Source organism: Tauraco erythrolophus, chromosome 2 (assembly GCF_009769465.1).
Source record: "Tauraco erythrolophus isolate bTauEry1 chromosome 2, bTauEry1.pri, whole genome shotgun sequence".
NCBI lineage: Eukaryota > Metazoa > Chordata > Aves > Musophagiformes > Musophagidae > Tauraco > Tauraco erythrolophus.
Genome location: NC_141466.1, coordinates 26,688,544 through 26,712,437, shown reverse-complemented (window position 1 = coordinate 26,712,437; position 23,894 = coordinate 26,688,544). Strand labels below are relative to the sequence as shown.

Below are 23,894 nucleotides of genomic sequence, written 5' to 3'. Positions count from 1 at the left end.
TGTAAACATTTTATTATATCTTTAACAGCGGCATTATTGCTAACTTTCTCACAGTGACTTTGAAATATTTACATCTACATTTATATGCATCAATCAATAAACAGTATGGACAGGCTAAAGAAAGTATATTTTTCACTCTGAAAGACTCTTCTCATTATGTTATAATGTCTTTAAAGTAAGTCACATGTTAGATCTAAACTACTTGACAGGTAGCCATTTTAAAGACATTTATGAATATAATCAATGTAATTCTCAATAGTTATATTCTAATAACCAATTTGCTGACTTCATGTTCTTGTCAAAATAATTTATACATATACACCATATGTTCTGTGAAATTTTTCTTTGCCCAGGTGAGCATTTAATCTTCTTTTCTCCCTAAAGGAATTATCCACATCCCTGAAAATCAGAGGATCCTCCACTTATTTTTCCCTGCTGTCAGACCTTCCAGCCTTAAGACCTCAAGTCATAATGATCATCTTTTCAGCAGAGGGCAGCATATGGCATTCTCAGAGTCCATCAATTCCACTGTTTAATTGGCTGTAGAAATCACTGTTGAGCTAAAGGTGATTTTGAAGCATTTCCAGCTCTTCTTGACTCTTAGGGAAGATTCAGATTCTGGTATCCTTTTTGATTGTGTAGAGTATTTCTCAAGGGAATGAACTGTATTAATGAATCTATTAAATAAAATGAAAGCTATTTTTCCTTTTTTTTTTTTTTATTGTTACAAGAAAGCAATAATTCTCTGGCTATAATTTTCTTACTAATGATAGTAAAGTTTGTAGAAAAGATTACTTTGCTCCAATAAATTAAATAGATGCTAAAAAGTTGCATATCAAATAGTTTTTGTTTTGTTAATCTTAGGCCCTTGTCTTCAAAATAATGGTAAAACCTATTAGGGGAAGAAGGGCTTGGCAAACCATTTGCTATTGGGTATCAGTCTAACACTCTGAGATACTAATTCTGTTTTATAATCATTTCGAAAAAAGAAGCAGTTTATTTTTTAACATACTTTTTTTCCCTTGCGTTTTGTATAGAAAGAAGAATGAGTTTACATCCATGTTTTATTATTCATATTCCATTTTTTGATTATATCATGTAGTTCATTTTCTAAATTATAACCAAATGATACAGTTCATGCACTAAGTAATCACCTAATATCCTGCAGAAGCTTCAGTATGATCCCCACCTTTCTGATTTTTTACAGTCACATTTTCAAGTATTCTGTATATGGAATCCTTGTTTATAGATCAGACCAGATGCAAATTATGCTTCTAGTGCAATATGTTTAAATATCTTTGGTTTTGAATAACTAGTTAGAACAGGTTCTTTATTAGCCTTAGGATATGAATTTATTGCCTGACTCATTAGACATAAAAAAGAGTCTTACATGGAACGTCCAATGAGATAACATTCTTGATACTGATGGTGATTCTAATATAAATTTGCTCTTTTTTCTTTGTGGTTTTTTTTCAACTAAAAATTAATGTTTTCTGGTTTACATAAGTTCAAAATTTCTCAAAATGACAATTGATTCTTTTTGCACACTGCAGAAGCTTCTCAATAGATTAAGAGGTTTAACACAATTTTTGCAATATCACACAGCTTCTGTTTTCTGCAAGCTATAGAATCATAGAATAGATGACCTTCAAAGGTCATCTAGTCCAACCCACCCTGCAATGAACTGGGACATCTTCAACTAGATAAGGTTGCTCAGAACTCTGTCCAACCTGGCCTTGAATGTTTGCAAGGATGGGGCATATACACAGAAATGTGTGGAATGATTGATTGTTTTCACTTGGTGATGGAATAAAGTAAGAGAAATAAACATTTTATGAGCTGGTCCAGATATGTTGTTGTGTTAGTCTTCTTGAAGTTTCTATTTTGGTGTTAATTGAAGTGTTGTTTTTCACAGAAGGGAAGAAAATTTGTAGATGGACTATTTTTTAATAAAACTTATCGCCAACAAGTGGCTTGAGAGTGATAATGAATGCCCAAAACTCAAATGTAGAAATTGTTTGTTGCTTTTATGTGTCCTACTACCATTAGCATTAACATGAAAGAGGTACTTCTGAGTTACTTTATAAAACAAACAAAACAGTGGTTTGCAACTCTAGTTAAGGTGGCTCTGAATTGGTTGAGTCTTACATAGAGAAGAGACCTATAGAGAAGACCAAATATCTGTTGATTCTAAGATAAGGGAAAGATATTCCAGAAATACATAGTTGACATTGAAGCCAAAACTTTGGAAAAGGATTGGAATAGCTCACACTGTTTGGAGGGCTGGATAGAAGATTGTTGGTCTAATAGCAAAAGGATTTTGTTCTAAGCGCTTAAGATGCTTGTATTAGGCTGGGTGTTAAGACTTGTTCTAAGTGCTTAAGATGCTTAAGATTTTGTTCTAAGTGCTTAAGATGCTTGTATTACTCTGGTCTCATGAAAACATACTTTTTGGGTATGATGGTTAAGTCTCTCATGAAGTTTCATTCTGGCCCCTTAAAAACACTTAAAGCATGACTCAGTCATTTAAGTGCTCTGTTAATGCAATCCTTGTTTGTACAGTTCCACTATCTTCTGTTTATTCTATTTCTTTTTTCATACATATGTAAACTTTCAGATATATTTTGTATATATTACATGTGTAACATTAATTTGTTTGGAACCTCCTTTTCGATTTTGTTCCTTGTTCTCATTTCTTGGAGGAGCACAGTTGGGAGAAGATGTTCTTTCTCCCCTTTGGTACCCTTTATCTGTATTCTTTTCATAAGAATTTTTTACAGCCTTATTACTGACTAGCTATGAAGCACACAGAAGTGAGCATGACAGCCTATGTAATTCAGAACACTTAATTTATCTGTTATATCATCCATTGAGTGATAGCATAATTTGGGCAATTTTAAGTGTGTGATAACCACCCAGTGAGTGTTAAACCTCTGCAGTATCGCGTGTCGGAGATACGGTTTGGCAGCTGGATCTTACTCTCTGAAAAACACTAAAAGATCTCTTGGAAGGCTTCAGCCTGGAATGCTTTGTGAGCACAAGTGTTTGTAGTACTTCGGTAAAGAAATCTTGGAGCCTTCAAACTACTGTTTCAGTATGTTTGAAGTGATTGTGCCTCTACATACACTGGGAAAATGTTCTCCTACACCAAGAGTTTTGAGCCATTCCTAATCTTTCCTGACCCTGAGATTAATATGGATTCTGGAAGTGCTTTAGAATGAGCTCAGGAGTTCATTTAAGTTATGCTGAGTAAAAGATTGACTCAAGACTTTTGCTGGGTTTTCTCTCAATTTTGTCAGAGCAGAGAGAAGCAAGTGCTTAATACCAGATATAGGTTTTCCTTTTTCTATAATGGTCCTATCAACATCACAGTTAAATAATTTTCAGCTATCATTTAAGATCAGTTTAAGATTATTTCACGCTACTCTAACAGGTGAAAATGGCTTAAGAGGGGAGTTTTGCATAAGTTTTTTTTCTAGAGTGAGCACTCCTGGCAATTAAAGAGAACCTTAAAGTAGGGTAGCTGTGCAAGCCTTATTGAATTTTGAATTCCAGGTTGCATAGCTATGTCACATTTGCTTTAGTTCAGAGCAGCCACTTCATCTCTGACCTCTCAGCCCTGCTGCTCAAGGGAAACATACAAAATATCTTCAAAAGATAATTCTGAAACTAAAATTCATAACTCTACTGGGCACTAAAACCATGGACTCAACAGAGACATTGGTTTTATGGCACATTATATTTTTTGCCACCCCAGGATAACCTTTCTATGCTGCACAGACAATAAATTGCTTGTGTCTGTCTTGCTCTCTCTCTGTCCCAGAGGAGCAAACAAATGTATTGTCTTTCCCTGTTCTAATATTTCTCCGCCCCATATTTATGAACTATCTTATCTTTTAGTTAATTGAATTGGCAAGTTTGATTAAATTAAAATCAGAGCAATTGCTCTCAACTTTTATTTAGTTGGGAAGATTACTAATTCTGCTTTAGACTAGAGGAAAGTCTTATATGCCTGAAAGCTTGTCATTTTCCCCTTAAATATTTCATTTAGTCTAATAGAAGATAGTAACATTTCTTATAAATTATACATATTTATACTATTAGGACACAGGGCTAGAATAGTACCACTTAATTCATAGTAATGTGCAGATTATATACAAGTAATTTCTCCCAGTTGGTTGCAGAAGTTTTATAGTACTTCAGTCTTTTAATAGACAGCCTGACCAGTTGAAACTCCTAGGTAGCTGTGGTTTTATGTTTCTAATATTTTCTATTCATTATTGTCATGTTACTGTACATGTGGTTTGTAAAACATTTTGAGATCAATCTGACTGAGGAGTGGTGTGTAATTTTCCTGTTTCTTAGTTTCCAAGAAAAATAGTAGCAACTAAAGGAACAAAACACACTCGAACGTATATGTCTCTGTTTTCAAGATTATGTTTACACTATCTACAGAATTTGCTAATTTCTGAAGTTTCTTCGCACTCAGTGATGTCCTCTGAAAGTCTGGTAAACTCCAAGCTGTATCAGTAACTGAACTCTGTTCAGTTTCCAGTACAGTCAATGATACTTTTCTAAAGCTGGAAAATGCTAAAATGCTGACAGTTTCTAAGATAATCCTTTAAAAAGTGGTGGCCAGTACCAGTACATTTTAAAATAAAAAAAAATATTGCTCGGAAAAAATGCAATAAAATGATGTGTACATTATTACATACTCTTCACTTCAGTGACTCTTCAGTGAAAAAAAACAAAATCAACAGCACATGCTGTCTCTACAGGTCTAGGACATCACAGGAGATGCTTCTGAATACACCCTCATGGTTTGGTGCTTATTCTTAGCTGGGAGAAACAATGCCATAAATTTAGATCTTGCCTCTGTCTCTGGTGTTGTAAAACTTCAGCAAAATAAATGAAAGAAAACAAAGAAGGTACTGTATCTGGACTGATGGCATTATGACATACTACCTGAGTAGACAACACGAATAGCCTGCGGCATAGATCAACTTTAACTGTGGTCTTGTCACATTTCATAAACCGGAGCAAAACTGGGCTTGGTCAGCATATGATACAAAGCTGTAAGAAAACTGTTCATAATTCAGAAAGTGGTGCGTGTAGTTCAGCTATTTTGCAGTGTTTCCTCAAAAACTAGAGAATGTCTCACTACAATTAAAGGGAATCATTTTTTTTCTCAGTGGAAGATGCTACAAGAAAAAAGCCAATTATTTTCCTTAAAAAACCCACCCTATCCTCGGTCATTCTTCCCTTTTTTTTTTTTCTAGGTAGATTTTGTTAGTTTATAAAATGATGGACGCCTTTGATAGAAAAGTGGAAATTTACCATCGCTTCACATTTGATTAGGTTTTTTAAAAATATTTTTGCCAACATTTCTGGTGATAATCACTGTTTTTTACTATTAAATATGATTAAACCATATTTAGCTTCGATTACCCTGAGAAATTTAGGCTTACATCTGACTATCTTTGTGTGTGACTATAAACATCAATATAATCTTTTTCTGGTGTGTATGGACCTACATAGCAAAATTACATTTCAGAAACATAAGCATGTGTTGTGTAATGACTTCAGGAAACTACTAATTTGTTGTAGGATTTATTATTCATATTTAAAATTGAAATTGGAATCTCTGATGTAACAAACCCAGAACACTCTCAAGACTAGTAATTGTAAGACATGATGCTCATCTGCTACTGACCATGTAGAAAAGATTTGGTATTATTTCAAAATACTCTTTGTTGTGACAAGCACTTAGTGATAGAAACACTACTGCCATAGCATTGATCCCAGTTGGTCTACTGCATAAAGACCTGTTACAAATCCAGTATCAATCTTCTACCCTTTTGATTAATACAGAAACTGTTTATATTTTTTTAATCATATTACAGTGTCTCATACTCGTAACCTAAAACCAGAATAATGGTAGAGTTTTCTGTTTGGTTTTTGTTTGTTTGTTTGTTTTGTAATTAGATTCAGCTATCTTCTTTCTTGATAGGTTAGGTGAAATCGTGTATTCTGAAATTAAATTGCTTTCCAGTGTATATAAGTAAAGTTTAATCTCTACTGTTGAAAACAAAGCATTTCTTTTCAAATTCATTGTTGAAGAAACAGAAGATTAGGACAGGTTGAAGCACTGACCTGTATAGGATCTATCCCCTCATATAACATTAATCATGGATGCCACTAGTTACTAGCCCTCAAGAGCCCACTTTGGGACATATTATATTTACTGTGAAAGTTAAATATAGGCAGACATCGAAGAAGATGTGTTGTATGCAGTCAACCATATGTGACTTTATTATTATAAGTTGTGAAGTTGTTTCAGACGTTTAACTGCCCTTCTTCCTAGCCTCTAAAAATACCTTTCACTCTCTGTTGACTCTTGATTTCAATATCAGTTTCCACCAATAGTCTTAATTGGGAATTTTTTAGTGTTTGATTTAAAAAAATTTCATTAGAGTAATATGTTGTGTGTATGATTAACTCATGCTTAGTGTATTCTTAGTGGGATCATTAGAGTAGAAATGTCATCCTTTGGGAACTTACTAATACCTCATGGAGGCATAAATGGGGCTGGAATCCTTACATCCACAGTAGAGAACATTGCTGTTTGAAGGAACACACTCACACTCTTTGAATTACCAGGCTTTGACTATCCCTGTGGCTCAGTAAGTGGAATTAAGACACTTGGTTCTTTTGTGTTTTTAAGTTTCAGTGGAACAACAAGATTTGGAAGTTAGGATTTGATTCCAGGCTGTGGAGAAGAGCTAGTCCAAAGGTTATAGAGTCTTCTGATTTATTCTTTACAGCCTGGTTAACTTTCCCATGTTATTTATTCTTTCTCCTCCTTTCGTCTTTCTGAGCTGAGATCCTTGCCCCATATTTCTTCGCCCAGATAATCTTGGTTGCACACTGCTGCTTCCTTGCTGCATTTGTTTCTCTGCAGTCAGCTGTTCCTCAGCACTCTGTATTTCTTTCAGTTCTCCCCTTCTCTAATCTCTCCCTCCCTAAATCACGCAGATCTCTTCATCTAATATTGGACTTTTCCAGACTCACTGTCATTCCTGACTCTTTTTTCTAGTTCTTTTTAACCAATTGTACTTCAAATCACTGGAACCAACTAACTTTATGTCAGCTGAGGTCCCAGTGAGTTCAGGTATGCAAATATTTTCTTTATTTCAGTTTCTCACTCAGTCGCTGCTGTTGTGATTCTTTTTTACCCTCTTTCACTTTCAAGTAATAATCCCACTGCTCTGGTGCTCAGTTCTCAGTCCTAGTCATCCTCATCAGTCAATCCAAGGCCTCTAATATAAATCACCAGTTTCACTCATGGCCAACAGCAGCCTCTTGCTGTCCACTCTCCCGTTCTACTGCCACACAGATCCTCCTCTGTCCAATTTACCCTCGGTTAGTACTGCCTTTGGAGACTATAGGAGACTATTTGGAGACTCTTTGTTCTCCCAGTATATGAATTGGAACATAGGGAAAAACTGCATTATAGGAGAAATATAGGATCAGTCTTGTGATGGGGATTATTTTGTGCAGGTGAAATCTTTCATTATTTCAGTTTTTAACTGTTACATGCCTCTCCTGGCCTTATGACTACAGTTTTCAAAGCTTTGTACAAGTTTGGCTAAATTTTCATCTCACACTGAATTTAAGTCCCTATTCCACATTATGAGTGAGACCCAAAGGTTTCCATGAAGAAGTAGATAGAATTTTTGTAAAGTTAAAATAATGTATGTTCCCCACTCACTTTGTTTTCAGGAGCTAATAACTGGGGTGAAACTACACCTGTTTTGGTTTGCTTCAGCATCATGATTATGAAGGTGTCCAATTATTACTTGTACTTATACAATATTCTTTAAATTGTTGCTTTGCTTTTGAAGGTATGTTTCAGTGGATTTACCAACTCCGCTTTCTGAGATGGATTTGTGTTTTCTTGAAGAGCAATAATCCAGTCAATTGGTACTTTTGTGGAAAGGAAAATTATTAAATGGGTAACTCTTCTGTGAAAATATACATATGCACAATTACCATCTGTTTTCAGAAACAGACATCTAAAATTTTACTAATTGTAGAATTTTTTCTCCAGTTTGTCAATCAAATGTTTTTCTAAGTATCATCTTGATGTCACATATGGCTAATTTTTTTATTGGTGGTTGAAGCTTCCTAATGTATATATGAATAGCAGAAGCTTTTTGTGATTATTGATTTTTATATTGCTTCCTATTTAATCTCTCAGAATTTTGACGATAGCTTGAGCCACTACTAGTGTATAAGAAATGCCTCTCAGACACGTTTGCATTATGTTGTCTCTAGAATTTTTCCTGTGTGGTCCTCCCCCCAAAAAAACAATAATTGGTTGGTAGTCAAAAAAATTAATTTGCAGAGTGGTTCCATTCAGGTCAGGTCAAATTTGCCAAACCTGTCAGCTAGAAAAAATGACTAAGTTCTGCATATCTCTACTTTAGTCTAGCAAAATAGTTGGATTTTAAAAGCAGTAGAGTGAATGTCAAGGAATATAGTATCAGAAGAGACAAATATCTCCAAAACACTTTTAGCAATACTGCAGTGGTGTCAGTCCCTTACTGAAAAATATAGTGCTCTACCCTTATGTATCTACAGGGGGATCAACCTGTATTTTTCTTTTCCTAAAAGAATACTCTTATCATAGAATCATAGAATCATCTGGTTGGAAGAGACCCTCAAGATCATCGAGTCCAACCATTCACCCTGCACTGTCAGGGTCCCTAAACCATGTTCCTCAACACCAAATCCACACAGTTTTTAAACACCTCCACGGATGGGGACTCCACCACCTTCCTGGGCAGCCTGTTCCAATACTTCACAACCCTCTCTGTAAAGAAATTTTTCCTGATATCTAACCTAAATTTCCCCTGGCGTAACTTGAGGCCATTCCCTCTCATCCTGTCATTCATAACGTGGGACAAGAGACCGACCCCCATCTCCCTACAACTTCCTTTCAGGTAATTGTAGACAGCAATAAGGTCCCTCCTGAGCCTCCTCTTCTCCAGACTAAACAGTCCCAGATCACTCAGCCGTTCCTCATAGGACAAGTTCTCTAAACCCTTCACTAGTTTTGTTGCCCTTCTCTGAACCTGCTCCAGCACCTCAACGTCCTTCTTGAAGTGAGGGGCCCAAAACTGGACACAGTACTCAAGGTGTGCCCTCACCAGTGCTGAGTATAGGGGTCAATCACTTCTCTGGTCCTGCTGGCCACACTGTTTCTGATACATGCCAGGATTCTGTTGGCTTTCTTGGCTGCTTGGGCACACTGCTGGCTCATGTTCAATCAGCTGTTGACCAGCACCCCCAGGTCTTTCTCTGCTGTGCGGCTTTCCAGCCACACTTCCCCAAGCCTGTAACGCTGCAGGGGGTTGTTGTGGCCTAAGTGCAGGACCCGGCACTTGGTCTTGTTGAATTTCATACAGTTGGCCTCAGCCCATCGATCCGGTCTGTCCAGGTCCCTCTGTAGAGCCTCTCGACCCTCAGGCAGATCAACACTACCTCCCAATTTAGTGTCATCTGCAAACTGGCTGAGGGTGCACTCAATCCCCTCATCCAGATCATTGATAAAGATGTTAAAGAGAACAGGCCCCAACACTGAGCCCTGCGGAACACCACTGGTGACCGGCCACCAGCTGGATTTAACTCCATTCACCACCACCCTCTGGGCCCGGCCGGACCCAGATCTAGGGCATTCTAGATGGATTGATTTTGATCTTTTGTTCTTGAAATGTTTTATTCTGAATAAATTATACAGGGTGGGTCTACATTATCAACTGGTTTGGTTTTTGTGTTGTTTTTTTTTTTTTAATTCTCTCTGCAGCCCCAATTCCTCTGTACATTCCTCAGCCTTTGGCTTACTCTAAATATGGGCCAACTACATTGCCCTAAACTGGCTGTGGAGTTCAAAATGGCTCTAGGCCACGTTAGAATTGATAGGAAGAGACCTTGGTTGAAATCCATTCTGAATCATGTTTAGAGTAGACTGAGCTGTAATGTCATTTTTTTTTCCTGACTCAATCACTATGTAAGTAAATAGCTCATACAAAGCACAGCTGCATTAGCAGAAGAAACATCAAGTCAAACAAATGCATAGCATTTAGCATCATGCATTGTCCTGGCCAACACGTGATGAAATTTTGATCTTCTTACAGGTAGGAGCTGAAACTTAATCTTCCATAATCTTCATGGCTTCCTTTCCGCGATTTCTGGGCTTCATTTCATAGGGCTGTAATCTGATTGCTTTGCTAGACAACAGAAATAAATTGTAGTTCCCACTACCTCAGTCGTTGGTGTTCCAAAAAACACCATGTGGAAAACAAATAGTGTTCCTACTACGTATTTAACTAAAATTTGAAGAGGAACCTAAGAAATTTAGACTGCATATGTCTGGCTAAAAAAATCTCCCATTTCTAAGAGGCTCTGTCTATGCCGCAGATAGCAATCAGAATCCAGAAACGCTCTAACGTCATTTGTTGGGATTCCATATGCCAGGCTTTACTAGGCCTTTTCAGAAGCATCTAGCTGGTAGGTTCTCATTCAAGATCTGATTTTTATCTTTAGCTGTGCAGATACCTTAAGTATATTTTTTCAGTCTGGCAGTGTTTATTAAAGATCATAGGTTTATATTGTTGTGGACTGCAAGATATGAGATAAACTTTTTTTCTGTTGCACCTTAATTTGTACCTAATATTAAAAAGAGCTACTACTGAGCGTGTGGGTGGAATTCAGTCACTGGCTGCTTTGTATTAATTCTTGGACTTCCAAGAAGGACGCAATTGAAAGACACAGCTTAGGAAAGACAGATGTATATCTTCAAGGACTGGACAGATACAATGGTTTATTTCTACATATTTCTATGATCTCACTGATAATTTATATCTAATCGCAGTTTTAAAAGACTATTTGAATAATAATTGCTGCAAACATTGCAAGCATATAAATGAACATGACCACCTATAACATGCAAAACTATATTGTCCCATCCATTTCAAAATTAGTTTTTAAATTCTGTTATTGTACGGATCTTAACAGGTAGATAAAATACTGGGAATGTAGGTGGAAAAGTTAGTTGGATTTCTACCACTGTTTGCACCTAATAGCACATCTATTTAAAAAATGTTTGTTGTTTTGTCACAGATGAAACACCAGGATATCACTCAGGATGGTTTTGTTACTTGCTACTGTCGTATTTTTAAAGCCAGAATCTAGTCCCTAAGAATTAGCATGCATAGAGTCAATTTTCAGCCAGATATGAATATTGCCTAATTAAGATACCTGTAGTACTTCTTATATGTATAATCTTTACTTTGTCATCTTTCTATCATTCATTTTTCAGGCAATATATGATTAGATCATAAGATTCTCTTTTAAACGATATTTGATAAAATATATTACAGAGAGTCTTAGAACAGATATACAGATATTTAAATTAGTGGTTGTTACTAAAATTACTATACAATCAAGTGGCAATCTTCTATTTTCATATCAAACACTGAAATTTTTCAGGGAATGCCATTTGACCTTCAGATCTAGTGAGCAGCTTGAGATTAGGAAATTGCTGAATAAAACTAATGAAACTTATATAATAAAACAGGAGTAAAAAAAGGAAATAATTACATAACTAAAGCTGCAAAATAGTGTACATTTTTAGTTTTGAATTTGTGTGAATAAAATCATATAACATATATTACTTTGCTTTTAGATACTGTCGAACAGCATAATACTCTCAGCTTCCAAAACCAACATATTTTGTTTTGCTTTCTTCTTTTTAGTTTAATATTGCTACTAAATAAAAGATTGTAGGATTTTATTTTTTAACCAAAGAAAGGGAAAATAAAATACAGCCAGCCACCTCTGGGTAAATTCTTACAGTGAACAACAAGAACCAAGGAAGATGCTTACACTTTTTTCCCTTGTGGATTTCTTTTTAATATTTCAGAGCGTTGAACATATGGCTGTTACTATCAGCACTGGTGTATTTGCGGCGATGCCTATCAACATCCACCAGAGAGCAGGGCAGCTCCAAAACCCACATCTTTTATGCTGTGGAAATTGATGGAGACAGCAACACAGCCAGCTTCTTGGCCAAACAACATGGAATGCAGTTCATTTCAAAGGTCAGCGCATATTTAAACTTGCTTCATTACTCCCACCTTTATGCTTGAGATTTTCATTTTTTTAAAATCAGTTTACCTAGAGGTTCCTTTAGAGACAGAAAAATGAAAGTGCTGAATCCTATTTTCATTTGGGGATATCAAGCTTTTTATCAAATTATAGAGGTGGCGTTTCAGAATATTTCATATCTGATCAGAAGGAAAATCCAAAAATAATTTTCTCTTTATTCAGGAGTCTTTCAGGCACTGGGACTGTTTTATTTATTACTTAATATTGTGCTCCAGTCAATCATTTTGAATTCAGACAGGAAAATGGAATTTTTATTTTTAAAAGGAGAAAATCCTGAGGAAAAATGCTATTGGAATAAAGCAGATTTTATTATTTTTAAAAATACAAATATGTCTTTTCTTCCTCTGCTAACTATTTTATTTTCCTTTAACCACAGTGCATTAGTATGAAATATATATTAATCAAAGGACCTGATATAAAATCATATATTAGTTAATTACACACATTTTATTTCAGAGAATTCCTACAATGTATATCATTGAGCTTGAGGAATTATGGCCTTGTAACACCATCAAGGAAAAATTTTTCTTTGAACTAGTATCTCAATGCACGTACTTTCTGTATATGTACCGTGTATGTGTGCATAAACATGAAATGTTGTTATAGCGCATTTAGCTTCATTTTAACTTTTCATTGGAAGAAGGTTATTCCTGAAGTGTATGTTAGTACTCTGTTACACAGCCCAAAAAGAGGAAACACAATAATATCTTTCAGTTACAGTTACTGCTGTATAAAACTGGATATGTATACCAGTGCCATAGTGTTAAGTTTTCATGTTGCTTCTAGTGTAAAAACATCTTGCATCAGTTAAAGTAGATCACAAATAAATTACTACCGTTTTTAATATGTTCATCTGTAGCAGCCTCCTTCCATTGACCTGGAAGTTCTTTGCCAATTTTAATGAATTAAGCCTCAAAGTGCTCCTGTTGCTTTTATCTCTACTTTTCAGATATGAAAAGCAGAGGTAGAGTAAGTAAAACAAGTAGGACAAGGGGTAATGGTTTTAAAAGAGAGGGAGGTAGATTCAGGTTGGATATTAGGAAAAAATTTTTTACCATGAGAGTTGTAGAACACTGGAACAGGTTGCCCAGAGAGGTGGTGGATGCTCCATCCCTGGAGACGTTCAAGGCCCGGTTGGATGAGGCCCTGAGCAACCTGATCTAGTTGGAGATATCCCTGTTCCTTGCAGGGGGGTTGGACTAGATGGCCTTTGAAGGTCCCTTCCAGCCCTAACCATTCTATGATTCTATGATTTGTTTAAGATCCACACAGGAAGTCTGTGGCCCAGTGAGAAACGGAAAACACATTTCTAAATTTTCAATTCTGTGCTCTAGCTGTAAGAAATTATCCTAAGAGAGAAAGTGTAATCAGCTTATGAAGAAGAGGCAGCTCGTTATACATACCTCAACAGCCACTATGGTCTACCCTCGTCATGAAAATCACTGAAGGGGCTTGAGGAAAACTGCACCCAGTTTTCTGTGAGAAGAATGACAATGACACAGCCTTCCCAATGCTTCACTCGTAGTGTATAAATATTAAAACCACCACAGACTGTTATAATGAGGATATTAAAAACACCCAACAAACAACACCGAGGTATTAGACTAAGTATTTCTATAGAGGGTGACTTAAATGATAGGGTTGCTAAAAACGGTTTCCTCAGGTTTTGAGTAGCACAGAGGTGTTTTGTACAAGGGGAACAGATGACAGTTTCTGTTACTATACAATCTGAGCACTATTTATAGCTAGGTTGCTGGAAATAAGATTGGTAGTGTAACAGAGCCAATCACACTGTATTCTTTGTTCTGTAATATTTATCCAGGAAAGCACCTTTTTTTTTTTTTTTTTATTACAGTGATTATGAATAAGAAAACACAAAAGATGGAAAGAGAAACGCGGGAGACATAGGAAGGGGTTTTCCCCTGGCTTCTCTGTGAATTTCTGGTTTACAACCTGTTGTACAAGCAGCAGATACCTTTCTTAGCATTTCCATTTCAAATATGACAAAAAAAAAAGCTTCTGTGGTATTTAAAGCTTATGGTCTTTAAGCCATGAGGAGCACTGGTAAAGTATTAAAGATTCAAATATGATTAAGCTTAATATTTTTTTCAAACTTTTTGTTGGCTTGTAATAAGCTTACAGCATGTGCTATGTGATAAGACAAGATGATACTGAAACATTATTTGGAAAAATAAACCTGTAAAACGTGATAAAACTTGTTGTCACTAAAATTCCTGGGTAGTCAGGAGTATTAGTCGCATTGCAGTTAGGAGTTATGCTCCTATTTTAGGTTCCCATATGACAAAGCATTTGAAACACATACTTAAGTTCAATCCTTTTTCAGAAAAAAAAAAAAAAACATAATCATGTGCCTAAGTTCCTTTGAAATAAATGGGATATAGGCATATGCTGAAGTGCTTTACTGGATAAGGCTAGGCTACTGAATGGAGCTCTTAGTGAAAAAACAGTTTTGTATGAGAAAAGTGACATCAAAGACTGAAAATGCTATCTTTTAAATATGCTACTGTCACCACAGGAAACAGGCTCCTGTAGAAATGGTAATTATGTGTAACTGTGACATCCCTGCTTCAGCATGTTAGTTGCAATTTAGAGTTGCAGTTTAAAGGCATAACTTCCCTTTGGCATAAGTGTACACTTTTACTATGATACACTGAATAAAGACAGTGAGTTAAGTGTGTTACTTTGGAGTGCTTCCTCTCATTAAATGTCGTTACTAATATGCTAATATGCTATTAATATGCAGGTGCTTGGCAACAAAGTAGGAAAAATGTAACTATGGAGAAGGCTACCGATTAGATATCCCACTGGAATGCGCTTCTTCAAAGTGTAACTCTTGGATGACATTTAGTGTATAAAATCCAAGACATTAAACTCTTGACATTGATGCAATACTGTTTCTTTTCACACTCTGTACCAGCTAACTTAGCAACAGAGAGAGTGTAGGTGAAGGGTTCTTTTAAAACTTACTGTTACGATTTCTCTTAAAACCACTGACTCAAAGTTTCTGTAATTAAAACACTCATTAAATACTGTGCAGATACTTTTAGAATGTAGGAGAGTCTCACCAGTTCTAACCCACGTTAAATATTTTGCAAATAAATGCTTACTTTGGTTCTAAGTTTTGCATTTCTAGGTGATAGCATTGCACTTGGTGAAGATTAGAGAAGATAGCAGATATTAAATATAGCTATGTGTCAGAGGTATACATTAGATTCAAATGTACGTTAGGATTCTTTCACACAGTTGTATTTTGAGCCAACTCAATTCCTTTATTTTTATCACTGTTGTAATGTAGACTGTACATGAGTCTTGTCTCCATACTGCAAAAAGGACTTTTTATTGTACTGCCAGGTGGCAGGAATAGAGGATATAGTGCCAGCCACTTCAGTTTCATTCTCTTGTTTCCTCCCCACTATTTAAGACAGAGGTTGTAGAGAAGGTACAGACTTTACTGCATTTCTCTAGACTCGGAGGGAAGGAGGTGGTAAAAGAGTAAAACTTGAAAAGAGAGTACATGCCCACCGACTGTGGGTCATCAAGAGCAATGTCTTTTTTTGGCTATGTCATGTCTCATCCTTACCTCACTGAAGTCAACAGAAAACCTCCCATTGACTTTCAGGGGAGTGTAGAAGAAGAAATGTTTTGATGTGCATGTATCCAAGCTGGTTATCATATCACTGGTACTCAAACTGTGTGAGACGTATGGTAAAAAACAGTGAAAAATTGCAGATTTGATCTTAGTCTTCCAACCTCCCAAAGTGGGATTTCTTGTATCCTATTGTACATTTTGGTCCTTTGTAGCAGATACCAAAAAGTGAAGAAATGCTTGGGAAGCTATGCTTAAAATCAGTTTATGCTCCTGTCCTGGTTTTAGCTGGGACAGAGTTAGCTCTTCTTTTTAGCAGCTAGAAGAGCTCCGTGTTTTGGTTTTACTCAGAGGCTTGTCCTGAGAAGAATGTTGATAGCAAGTTGATGTTTGTAGTTGGCACTGAGGTCTCAAGGACTTTTCAGCTTGCCGTGTTCTTGCCAGTGTGCAGGAGCACAACAGGATAAGGGGGAGCATGGCCAGGACAAGAGGTCCACGACTCTCCTTACGATTTGTACTTAAACTTAAGATTGAGGGCCAAACTGGCCAATTAGTATTCCACATCATGCAGCGTCATGCCCAGTATAAAAGTGAGGGTCAGCCGGAAAGAAGGGCTTTTGCCCTTCCGGGACTCTCACTTTCGGACTGTCAGAGTGTTTTCTCTCTCTCTCGCTCTCTGTCTTGGGGCCTCCCGTTCATCTGGGATCGCGGTATCGGGTTTTATCTGCTTCGGGATTGCAGCTTCGGGACGAGACAGGCCTCGGTCAAGGGGTGGTGAGCAATTAGACCGTACATCACTCGTTTGTATATATTTATCCTTGTACATATCCGTATATATATATATTGGTGGCGGTAGTAGTAAATTGTTCTTATCTCAACCCACGGGTCTCTTTTCTTTTTCTGCTTTGATTCTCTCCCTCATCCCTGGGGGTGGGGGAGTGAGCGACTGTGTAGGGTTTGGTTGCCGGAGTGGCCTAACCCATGACAGCTCCATTCATTTAAAGAAGCAAGGCTCTTGCACAAATAGTTTTAAGTGATAGCTCTCTTAGCTGAGATTTTAAAATGACCACCAAGTTTCAATGGTTTTACAAAAGTCAGACAAACAAAGCACATCAAGTTTTTTTGTGTGAATTTTATTTTTTTAAATAGTTATTCATTTATATTTATATTTTATTTTTATATTTGGATTAGTAAAAGTTTTACATAATGGTGAATGTGAATCTCAGAGTGAAACTAGGAAAGCTGGGTAGTGGTGGAAATCAAGTTTACTGCTAAGTTTCCTAGCTATACTGGGTATTTATTTTTCATTGGCAAAGCTCTGAAAAATATTATAAAAGAGATACATGGTGTTTGAGAGTTATATCTAAGAATTTGTTCTTGATAATGCTCACTGGAAACATCTGCAGTGAGGTTCAAGTTCTTGGTATTCCTAAATTTGTATAGAAACTTCAAACAGGTCTTGAGTAAAAAAAAAAAATAAAAAGAGGATTTGAAATGAATTATTCTGATCAGGAGTCAAAAATTGATTGTATGTCTGTACATATATATAAATTTAGAATATAAAGTCAAGCTGAGCAGCAAACCCCATTTTTAATAAAAATGGACTTAATGCAGGTACTTTCTAGGAACGAAAACAAGATTGCTGAATGACATTTTGACTGTGAGTAAGGTTAGTTTCATATTCTTTCCCTCTCGCTTTTTATTTTATTTTTTATTTCTCCCTTCTTTTTTCTTACCCTATCTTTTAATTCTCTCTTTCATTCTTCTCTAATTTCCTTTTTCAGTCCAGAGAAATTTTTAGTGATTTCATGAACATTTCTGTTTCCCAAAGTGGTGTTTTCTTTATTAAGCTGCTTTGAATATTTTGCAAGCTGTAAGCAGAACAGATATAACTTGATGTTTCTGAGTGTATTTATTACTCTTATTTTATGATAAATCCCTTCAATATTATTGTACCTTTAAAAGTTGAAGTATACAAAATCTAAGGAAACTGTGGAAATGCCTCTTGCTGAGCTGGACACAGGCTTAATAGATTCTGTCCAAGAATGTATCTTATCTTACATCACCTCACTCTACGGGCAAGTGTTTTGAATCAATTACTTCCCTCCAAGTTTTACAGCAAATTTTTTGTGTATTATATTTGCTGCAAAGTAAGTTCTGGGATGAGTACTCGTTCCTGTGTGATTTTATTTTTTTTCTGTTCTACTGGTGTTTTTTTGTCGTTTTTTGTTTTTTGCTTTTTTTTTTTTAACCTGGAAAAATATCTTATGTTTAAATTACTGTTTTAAAATTTATTTTCTCCCTATGTGGTATGTGGTTGTTACAGAAGAAGTAGTGATACACTAGGCCTTTTAAATGGGGAAAAAGCAGGGTGTGTGTTTCAGATTTTGATTTTCAGTGAAGTCAATTACTTTAACTTTGACTGATATGCAAGAAAATCCGGGATTTTTTTTAGAAGGGAAGGGTTTCTGGAAATGCGACAAATACTTTTGTTACTCTGCCATCTTCTGAAGCTACCGACGTTCCCCTTGTGTTCCCCTTGTGGCAAAGAGAGGAAAAATCCCTAGAAGTAGTAATGGCTGTCGAAAAGCACACCTTAGGTAATGTCAAGTTTGTTAACACAGCTGGTGAATATTTGATAATTTGAAAATAATCAATATTTTTAACAAGGTGTACTACAGTAAGAGCTTTCAATGTTTCTCATTTATTTACATATGCGATATTATGAGGGATGTTTTCTTTAGTAGGACAGTTGCTAATTCATCCTATTTTTGTTAAAAACTGGTATTTTTCTCAAATACCTGCTTCTGGAGTTGCCTTTTCTTTCAAAGAAAGGCACATTTGTCTTTCTAGAGTGTAAAATTCATAATCTCATGTTATTTATTGAAAATTTCAGTATTATTATTTTGTACTACTGTAAAATAGCTGCTTCTTTTGTTTTAATCTCAGCTAAAAATTCTCTTGCATTCCTTGAGTGTTGCAAGTAGTAGATTCAGAAGGACTGTACATCTTTTCCGTGGTTTTGGCTGTACTGTGTAACACTATTCAGTTGCATATGTGATAACAGCTGATGTGTTCACCCTTCTACCAGGTGAATGTTCCTATGCTTGAAAAGGGCTTTACAAAAAGGCAGAGAATTATAAGCACTCATTAGTTATTACCAATTTATGCTAATATACTAGGAAACTAATCATTTAATCGTTCTGATTGAAATGATGGGCATGATTCACAGGAGATGTAAATTGGTATAGCCCTATTTAAATCAATGAAACTATACTGATATATGCCAGCTGAGAATCAGGTCCCTCATCTTTATTTGAATAATTTAATGGTAGGCTGACCAGATCGTTAGAGAATACAATTAATAGAACAATCCTGTATTGAAACTGGAATGGAATATGGAAGCTAGTAGTGTTAGAAGATTATTTTTTTTTAATCTTTTTTTTTTCTCTCTCTATTGTCCTGTTGAGTAGACAAGTCTTAGGTAGACCCGATTTAAGCTTTGAAATTGGTGGCACAATGGTGCATTTAGCAAACAACCACAATGTGGAAAAATACTGGAAATATTTTTTCACCATTCTGCAAAAAACAACCTACTTTTTGATGACTCTGAAAAAAAATAAATCATTTACCACTGCAGCTGCTGATATTAATCAGTGCTCTGTCTGTCCTTAGATTTACCTAATCTGATGTTAAAATAGTAACTACAGTGTAAAAGAAAGGTGAACACAAAAAAAAAGAACATCACCATGATTTATCTAGGTCTTGATAATGAAGGAATGTTCCCTATTAAACATATCCAATTCATATTCTGGATGCCTGTCACTATAAGGAAATAGTGTAAACACAGTTGCATGTCTTTTATTTTTTTAGATGAATGTATTTTAAATAAGAGTTATGAAATTGCAAACTCTCCCTGGAACTACAACAAATGTTTTTTCTCATTTCATGCACCTCTGGGACTGTAGCACTGGAAAATGGATGCAAAAAACCATAAATTTGCCAGATGCTTGGTACAGGGTTCCTGGCATACGTTTAATCCCTCTCTATTTTTGTCCCTGAATGGAGGGAAAAATGTCAAGATAAATTGGAATTTGGTTTAATTTAAAACATATTACGGAGTTAATATGTGCATGTCTATTTTTGCAGTGATTGCCAGAGGTGTTTAGCAAACTGATGTCAATATTTTGTGTGTGCATATATTGCATACATGGAATGGCATGGAGTGCATGGTGGGCCAACTCATTTATTTCTATCAATTTACTATGGAAGGCCCTCTATAGCAAATGAAATGATGCCTTGAGAGGCAGTTCGTGGTTTATTAAGAGTGATTTTAAGAACTTTGATGTCAAACATATAAAGTCGTACAGATTCCTACATTTTTTAAGTTGTTCTATAGGAAGAATTTTGCACTACTGAGATCCAACCTCGTTCTGAGGCTGCATTGTTAGTCTGTTTTACTTTGTAAGTTCACGGAATGACAAATTTAAGCTCTTGGATCTAGATTGTAAGAGAGAAATGAGACTAGAAGGAGAAGGAAGGATTGCTTCACTTGAACAATCATTTTGATGTTTTATAATACTTCACTTAATTGTTTAATTATAATTTCAATATAATGCTTTTTACTGTGTAGCACACTTCATTCAAGACTATAAAGATGCCTTACCAATTTAAATTTTCACAAAATTTCTAAACCTCTATCAATATAAGTAGAGCTGCGAGACATCATTTTAACAAATTTTACTCACATGGATTTTTGAAGTAACTAAAAATATTTACATCTTTGATATATGTTCAGAGAATAGTTTCAACCAAAACTAAGTTGAAGAGTAGGAACTTTGCACAGTGTTATCATAAAAATATCCCATTAAAAAAAGAAAAAAAAGTAGTATTTCCTAGAATCATAAATGGCTGAGATTGGAAGGGACCTTAAAGATCATTGGTGGTGTTGGCAAGCTTGCTGAGAGTGCACTCAATCCCACTGTTCATGTCGCCGACAAAAATGTTAAAAAGTGTCGGTTTCAGTTAGACTATCCAGCCAATTCCTTATCCACTGAGTTTTCTATCTGTCAAACCCATGTGTCTACAATTTAGAGACAAAGATGTCGTGCAGGACAGTGTCAAATGTTTTGCACAAGTCCAGGTAGATGATGTCAGTTGCTTTTCCCTCATCCACCAAAGCTGTAACACTGTCATAGAAGGCCACCAATTTTGTCAGGCAGGATGTTGGCTGTCACCAATCACCTTTTTTTCCATGTACCTTAGCATAGTTGCCAGGAGGATCTACTCCATGATCTTGCTGGACACAGAGGTGAGAGTGACTGGCCTGTAGTTCCCTGGGTCTTCCTTTTTTCTCGTTTTTAAAAATAGGGGTTAAGTTTCCCCTTTTACAATCGGTGGAAACTTCACCAGACTGCCACAACTTCTCAAATATGATGGATAGTGGCATAGCAACTTCATCCACCAGTTCCCTCAGGACACGCGGATGCATCTCATCAGGTTGCATGGTCTTGTGCATCTTCAGGTTCCTTAGATGGTCTTGAACCTGATCTTCTCCCAGTCTCTACCTTTGCCTTCTGTGACTTGGGCTGTGCAGCTGGAGCACTTGCCAGTGAAGACTGAGGCAAAGAAGTCATTGAGTACCTCAGCCTTCTCCATATCATGGAGGTCTCCCATTTCCTTCTGGAGATGGCTCACATTTTTCCTAGTCCTTTTATCACCGACGTACCTATAGGAGCTTTTCTTGTTGCCCTTGATGTCCCTAGCCAGATTTAATTCTATCAGGGCTTTAGCTTTCCTAACCTGATCCCTGGCTGCTTGGACAATTTCTTGTATTCCTCCCAGGCTACCTGTCCTTGTTTCCACCCTCTGTAGGCTTCCCTTTTGTGCTTGAGTTTGTCCAGGAGCATCTTGTTCATCCATGCAGGCCTCCTGGCATTTTTTCCCGACTTCCTTTTAGTTTGGATACTCTGCTACTGAGCATGGAGAAGGTAATCCTTGAATATTAGCCAACTTTCTTGGGCCCCTCTTCCCTCCAGAGCTTTATCCCATGGTAACCTACCAAGCAGAGCCCTGAAGAGGTCGAAGTCTGCTCTCCTGAAATCCAAGGTAGTGAGCTTGCTGGGAGCCCTCCTCACCGTCCTGAGGATCTTGAACTCCGCCATTTCATGGTCACTGCAGCCAAGGCTGCCCTTAAGCTTCACATTCCCCACCAGCTTCTCCTTGTTAGTGAGTACAAGGTCCAGCGTAGCACCTCTCCTCATTGGTTGCTCTATCACCTGGAAAAGGAAGTTATCATTGATTAATTCCAGGAACCTCCTGGATTGCTTATACCCTGCTGTGTTGTTACTTCAACAGATATCAGGGTGGTTGTAGCCCCCATGAGGACCAGGGCTTGTGAACGTGAGGCTGCTCCTATCTGTCTATAGAAGGCCTCATTGCTTGGTCTTCCTGGTCAGGTGGTCTGTAGCAGACCTCCACTATAATGTCCCCTGTCCCTGCCCTCCCTTTAGTCCTGACCCATAAACTTTCAGTTGGCTCCTCATCCATCCCCAGATGGAGCTCCATGCACTCCAGCTGGTTATTGACGTAGAGGGCAACACCTCCTCCTTATCTCCCCTGCCTGTCCTTCCTAAAGAGCCTGTATCCTTCCAACACTCCAGTTGTAGGAGCCATCCCACCATGTCTCCATGATGCCAATAAGATCATAACCCTGCAGACGTGCTCACATCTCTAACTCCTCTTGTTTATTCCCAATGCTACATAAGATGCATAGAGGCATTTGAGTTGAGCTCTGATGAATCTGACTTCCTGGCTGGAGTGTTTGGAATTCCTTTCTGCTGCTCTTCAGATGCTCTCAGCTTGTCACAGGCAAGCCTGATATTATCTCCCTGCCTCTTTATGTCTAGTTTAAAGCCCTGTTTAAAGATAGCTTATGAGCAAAGACCCTTCTCCCACTTTGAGAAAGGTGAATCCCATCTGGCACCAGAAAGTCTGGTGCCATGTAGGCCATCCCATTATCAAAAACCACGAAACTGTGATGGTGACACCAGCCATGGAGCCACGTATTAATAGACTGAGTGCGTCTGTTTCTTCCAGTGTCACTGCTTGCAACTGGAAGGAGGGAGGAAAAATAACCTGTGCTCCAGATTCCCTTACCAACCATCTCAGGGCCCTGAAGTCTCTTTTGATCGCTCTTGGACTATGCGTTGTGGCTTCATAGTCACCCACATGGAAGAGCAGTAATGGGTAATAGTCCGAGGGCTGTACCGAGCTGGGAAGTTTCCCAGTGATGTCCTTAACTCAGGCCCCAGGGAGGCAGCAGACTTCCCTAAGAGGAGGGTTTGTCCACCATATTGGGCCCTCTGTTCCCCTCAGAAGGGAGTCACCTACAACCATAACTCATCTTTTCTTCCTTGTGGAGGTGGTCATGATATGTTGGGTAGGCATTTCTGACGCTGGCAACACCTGTGGTTTAGATGTACCATCATCCGTTGACTGGCCTTCCACATCCTTCCTTCTTCCTATCTGTTGTGCAGATGCACCTGGGAAGGCTAAGTGGGTAAGGAAGGCATTTGCTTACAGCCCTGAGCGTGGACTTGCCTCCATTCACTGCTTTCGTTTAAGCTACTGCCTACTGCCTGGCAGGGGGAGGATACAGGATCCTCTTAATCTTGTTTCTTTTTTTTTCTGATGGCTCTTTCTGTTTCTGTCTCAGGGAGGGCAAACCATGGTTGCATCTCTTTTTCAGACTCCCTCATTCTCCTTAATCTTTCTACTTTCTCTTGTAGCTCTGCCACTATGCCGAGCAGATCGTCCACCTGGTCACACCTCACACAGCTGTTCTCACCACTGCTGTCCCTTACCAGTGAATGGCTCTGGCTCTTCCTGCAGCCTGAGCTCATGGGAGCTCTGTCTGGGTTGCCACATCCATTCTGATGAGTGTGGAGGACATGGCTTTCTACCAGGTGGATGCCATAGCGAAACTCCTGAGAGGGTGATGAAGTGTGATTGAAGTGTGGTCTGGATGATCGGGTAGTGAGGTGGATTGTGAACT

General features: G+C 37.4%; 1 pseudogene; it reads left to right on the top strand.

Annotated features, from left to right (window-relative positions):
• The window catches only part of LOC147529163 (uncharacterized), a 198,618-nt pseudogene that overhangs the window by 17,801 nt on the left and 156,923 nt on the right, over window positions 1-23,894 (top strand).